This window comes from Scyliorhinus canicula, chromosome 12 (genome assembly GCF_902713615.1).
Source record: "Scyliorhinus canicula chromosome 12, sScyCan1.1, whole genome shotgun sequence".
NCBI classification, from domain to species: domain Eukaryota; kingdom Metazoa; phylum Chordata; class Chondrichthyes; order Carcharhiniformes; family Scyliorhinidae; genus Scyliorhinus; species Scyliorhinus canicula.
Window position 1 is genome coordinate 127,657,122 of NC_052157.1, and position 6,000 is coordinate 127,663,121.

Sequence of the window (6,000 nt, forward strand, 5' to 3'; positions counted from 1 at the left end):
CTCCTGCCGTAATGGAGATGTTTAAAGGGACAATTTAAAGGGAGAAGATAAGCTTCAAAGGTAAGTGGTTCAGACAATTAAGGACTGGAAGGGAGAGGGGAGGATGGAGTGGTGTGAGTTGGGAGTTGGGTCAGATGGGGGATGTTGGGCAGGAGGGGGTCAGGATGCAACAGGAGTGAGGCGGTCGGGCAGGACCCAGACAGGGGGTTGGATTGGGAGGGGGGATGTGTCGGGCTGCGAGGGAAGGGAGATTGCGGATTGAGTTTGGCTAGGCTGGGGGTGGAAAGTGGTAACAGGTGGTGGGGCAGAACCATCCAAAGTAAACGATTTAAATCGCTTTTGTCGGATGGCTGCCCTGGGTCACTGTCCATGTGGAGTTTGCACTTCTCCCCGTGTCTGCGTGGGTTTCACCCCCACAACCCAAAGATGTGCAGGGTAGGTGGATTGGTCAACGCTAAATTGCCCCTTAATTGGAAAATAATTGGGTACTCTAAATAAAAAAAAACGATTGTCCAGAGGAAATTAAGCTTTCTGGCCAATTACCGGGTAAACCCTTACTTGGAAATTTCCGAGAAGTATTCCCCAGAGCATCACTGAGTACCCAGCTAAGTGCAACGCAAGGGACGCAGGAGGTTATGGCCCATTATTAGGCACTGGGATCATATTTAGGCAGGTTTTCAGTTTATCTCCTCTATGATAGTGGTGAGACCAGAAGATCCTATCTCCAGTCAACGGTGGGCCACCTCCCGCCATCAAGAAACGCACCTCGGGCGGGGGGGGTTCAGAGAATCTCGCCCATTAACTCTGTTTCTATTTTTACAGATACAGCTTGACCACTGACTATGGTATTTCCAGCATTTTCTGTTTTTCTTTCAGAATTGGCTTCCTTTTTTCTCAATCAAGGTTGTGGTTGACAGGGTCCTCCACTGTGTCTGATCTATTTTACGCACTTCTGGTCACTTCCATTCCCTCGCTCCCTCCCAGAATAATGATAGAGTTCCCCTTGACCTCACTTTTCAACCTATCGGCCTCCAGATTCAACTGATCATCCAGGGCAGCATGGTGGCGCAGTGGTTAGCACTGTGGCCTCACGGTGCCGGGTCCCAGTTCTCAGCTGGGCTCGATCTCAGCTCTGGATCACTGTCCGTGTGGAGTTTGCACATTCTTCCCGTGTTTGCGTGGGTTTCACACCCACAACCCAAAAGATGTGCAGGTGAGCTTTGACAAAGAGTCATCGGACTCGAAACGTTAGCTCTTTTCTCTCCCTACAGATGCTGCCAGACTTGCTGAGATTTTCCAGCATTGTCCCTTTCATTTCAGATTCCAGCATCCGCAGTAATTTGCTTTTATATAGATGTGCAGGGTAAGTGGATTGGCAATGCTAAATTGTCTCTTAATTGGAAAAAAATGAATTGGGTATTCTAAATTTATAAAAAACTGATCATCATCCACCATTTCCGGCAACTCTAGCGAGATGGCATCACAAAACTCTTCATCCCCTGCCCTCCCTTTTCAGCATTCCAAAGGGACCATCAGCTCTGTGGCAACTTCGTCCACTCCCCAGTCACCCCTCCCTTCTCTACGGCACCTTTCTGTGCAAGCATAGGAATGCAAAATCTGTCCTTTCACTACCTCTCTTCTCACCATGCGAGGCTCCAAACACGCACGGCAACAAATGTAACAGCCATTTACTTTCACAGCTTTCAATGTAGTGCACTGTATTCACTGTTCACCATGAGGTTTCCTCTACATTGGGAGACCAAGGCCGGGATTCTCCGATCCCGCGGCCAAGTTCTGACGCCGACATCAAAATCGGCGCGAGCGACTCCGGCGGCAGAGGGCCTCCAGCCCCACGCATTCACCCCTTTCTAGGGGGCTAGTACGGTGCCGGAGTGGTGTTCGCTGCTCTGGCGCTCAAAAGCCGGCGCGCCACGGCCGACGCAAGATCCCGCATGTGCGCCACGGCCGGCGCGGGTCCGCACTTGTGCGTGGGTTGCCGTCTCCGCGCCGGTCCCCGGGCAATATGGCGGAGCCCTACAGGGCCCGGCGCGGAGGAACATAGGCTCCCCACGGAATTAGCTCATCCACTGTTCGATAGGCCCCGATCGCGGGCCTGGCCACCGTGGAGGACCCCCTCCGGAGTCGGATCCCACCCCCCACCCCCCTATCAGGACGGCCCCCGCAGCCAGAACTTCAAGGTCCGGCCGGGTAGGACTTTATGTAACTCACGCCGGCAGGGCTCGGCCATACTCGGCGGGCACTCGGCCCGCGAGGCGTGGAGAATTGCCGGGGGAGGGCGCTTTCAATGTCCCTCGACCGGCGTGGCGGCGACCCCGTGGGCGCAATTGCCGCCGATTCTCCGGTCGCCGGAGAATCAGCGGCCCGGCTTCGGAGCGGCGTGGCACGATTCTCGCGCCGTCTCCCCCTGCCCCCCAGCGATTCCCCGACCTGGCGCGGGATCGGATAATCCCGACCCATGTGTAGACTGGTTGACTGCTCTGCAGAAGTATTCCTTTTTGTCTGCAAACATGCTTCTGGTTGCACGATATTTTAATTCTCCATCTTGCTCCTGCGCTGACCTTTCTGTCCATGGTCTGCTTGCAGTGTTGCAGTGAAGCTCAACGCAAACTCGAGGAACAGCGCCTTTTCTTTCAACTGAGTATTCTGCAGCCTTCTGGATTCACATGCAGGAACAATGTCATGACATTTCTGGTATTTAATTACTGAATAGGTCCTCAGTGTTACTCAGTTACAGATGCCAGACTGGTTGGCACCAATGCTGGCTGCAGGTGAGTGAAGTCTGCAGGCAAACGAGCTGTTTGTGAAAAAGAATAATTGATACAGAATTCAAAATAAGAAGCAATTCAAATGAAAATAACTAAGTGTATGAATATTAGGCAGTAGTGCAAGAGGATAGAAAATCAGTTGCAGTAACGTAAGGTGTTTCTGAAACCTCTATATGCAATCTCACCATTATGCATTGGGTGCAAGCTAAATATTTGATGGAAATCTCCCAGTTCTGTTTACACAGCTCATTAGGTTTTTCCTATAATGCAGCATTAAAACTCAAGACCAGCTGTGACCAGAGATTGCTGTTATCCAATTGCATAAAAAGAGTTATATGCTTTTATTCTTCCTTTTGTTATGTTCCCAGACTAGACCTCCAACTTTTGGTCAGACGCAGTTTGGGATTCAATCATGTTTTATTTAAAATAGATAAAGCTTGAGATTCACAACACTTTCTGAGATCGCAAAACCACAAAATTCCACAGTTTTTGAACAAACTAAAATAAACTTTACTATAAAGGTGCAATGAGATCAATGTGTCTGTGCCCCCATGCATTACATAAGTTAGCAGTCTGTGGGGATTTTCCCATTGAATGTTCTAATGCTTGTTACATTCGTCCCTGCCCAGTAACAAGGGGGGACCCTCTTGGAGTGTTGTGATAAGTCACCAGATCAGTTCAAGGGTCAGTCAACAGCAGTTCTGTGGCAGTTAATTTTAAGTGAGTCGATCAGTTTCAATCAGATGTCAGTGTCCCAGGTAGGGAACAGGAAGAGGGGATAGGGAGATGTCCAAAAGAGAGAGGGATCAGGGAGAGATCTCAGGAAGTAAAGGACAGAGACTGGTCTAATTACGTTCAGACAAAAAGCACAGAAACAGACTCCAAACAGAACCCTCCACCACCGATGAACAGTGGCAGCCGTGTGTACCATCTACAAGATGCACTGCAGGAACTCACCAAGGTTCCTCAGACAGCACCTTCCAAACCCACAAACATGATATCTAGAAGGGCAAGGGCAGCAAAGATCTGGGAACCCCACCACCTGGAGGTTTCCCTCCAAGTCACTCACCACCCTGACTTGGAAATATATCGCTGTTCCTCCACTGTAGCTGGGGCAACATCCTGGAACACCCTCCCGAAAAGCACAGTGGTTGAACCAACACCTTAAGTACTGCAGCGGATCAAGAAGGCAACTCACCACCACCTTCTGAAGGACAACTAGGGATGAGCAATAAATGCTGGCCTAACCAGTGAAGCCCACATCCTCTAAATTAATTTTTTAAAAAAGAAAAAGGGCTGAGGCAAGCCGACTTGAAGTGCCGGGGGCACAGAGTTCCTGAAGGTCCAAGAAAGCAGCAGAAGGTTTGCGGCTCCATGCTGTCAGCAGCTGGAACAAAAGTAACTCTTTGTAGCAATAGTGTTGTGCTTGGTGTGGCCGAAGAGCTGAAGTTACCTTGTGAATTGATGTTAGAGTGCATACTTGGGAATACAGGGGAACAGAACCTTGGGGACGTTATTCAAACCCTGCGAGGTGGGCCATTGTTGGTGCCATCCTAATTGGAGTGAATTATGGAGAGAATTTCAAGGCAAGATCTTCAAAGGTGAAGATTAGAATCCCACATGAGAGACGCAGAGGGTTGGATTCTTTGTCCAGCGATGCCGGAATCGGGTAATGGGATCGGGCGGAGAATAGCACGTCAGCCGAAAATCGAGGCTTGCTGCGGGCGCCCGATGGAATGCCATGCTCCGATGCCACGCCACACTGTGGCATGGGTATGCAGGTTGTACAATAAATGCTGTTGGCATGTCATTACCCGCCCGGCAATTTCCGTGCCCCCCCCCCCCCCCCCCCCCCCCCCCCCCATCCCCCCGATGCTCCACTTCTGCCGGGAGGAGTTACTGATGGCGAGATACACTTGTGGTATTGTAAAATCGGGAAACCGGCACCAAGGTTGCTGGGCGAAAGAGAGGGGCTGCAAAAAGTGCCCAACATTGCTATGTTGTGCTGACAGTTGTGCCGCTGGCCGGGGGCCCTCTGCTAGGGCCGGGGGTAGTAGCAGGGGACAGCCAGGGGATGGTCCGCGGGGTCGGGGTGGAATGGCACGGACAACCATTGACGCAGCCTACAAGGCAGCCATGTGACTGCGCACATCGCTGACTGCCCACTGTGAACTTAGTACCTTGGGTGGTATGGGTGCCTCCCCAGACCACTCCCCCTGTTACCCTGTGGCCCTAGCCGATCCATCAATGGGATGGTCATGCTCCAGCGCAACCAGCACCATCTTCTTGACTGTGATGAGGGTCTGTGGAGAGTGGAGTACCTATATGCAGCTCCTTCTTGTCAGGCTCTCGAGTGCCAATCTCAACCCTGGCCAATCACAAGGCAGCATTCATTGGAATTGGACAAATTCCACTTGGCGTTTGTGCTCGCCCATTGGATGTCCTGAATTACTCCGGGATAGGGTCCGCTTTCGGGGCTGTGGAACTCAGTCCCAGCGTCACCAATTAGTCTCTGAAGCTAAGAATCCGGCCCCAAGGTACGATTCTCCCAAACAATTTCAAAATATAATTTGGGGCGGGTTTGGCGGGGTGTTTCACATCGGCCGCGTTGGTGAGACTGCAACCTGTATTCAACCGCACTTTGTCCCAAAAATGAGCCCCAACGTGAATCTCACCATACCTGAATCCCTCGCCTGACCCGCGATGCTTTTAAAAGCTCTCTCAGGGCTCACTCACAGTTAAGACATGAGGATATCAGCACGGAGAGTTGCTCCTCTCTTGGGGATGACAACCTGACCAGGCATCTCATAGGAACATAGGAATTAGGAGCATAGGTTGGCAATTCAGCCCTTCGAACCTGCTCCACCATTCAATCAGATCATGGCTGATCCCTTCCTGGTCTGAAATCCATCTCCCTACCTGTTCCTGATATCTCTTTAACCCATTTTAAAAATCAGAAATGTATCTAATCCTTCTTGAACCCATCTAATGACTCAGATTCCATCTCACTATGGGGTAGCGAGTTCCACAACTTCACCACCCTCTGCGAGAAGTAGTTCCTACTCATCCTAGTTCTAAATCTACTGCCTCTCAACCTCTATCTGTTACCTCTCATTCTAGCTTGCCCTACAAGGGGGAACATTTGGTCTACGTTTACTTTATCAATCCCTTTTAGTATTTCATATACTTTTATCAGACCCCCTCTCATCCTTCT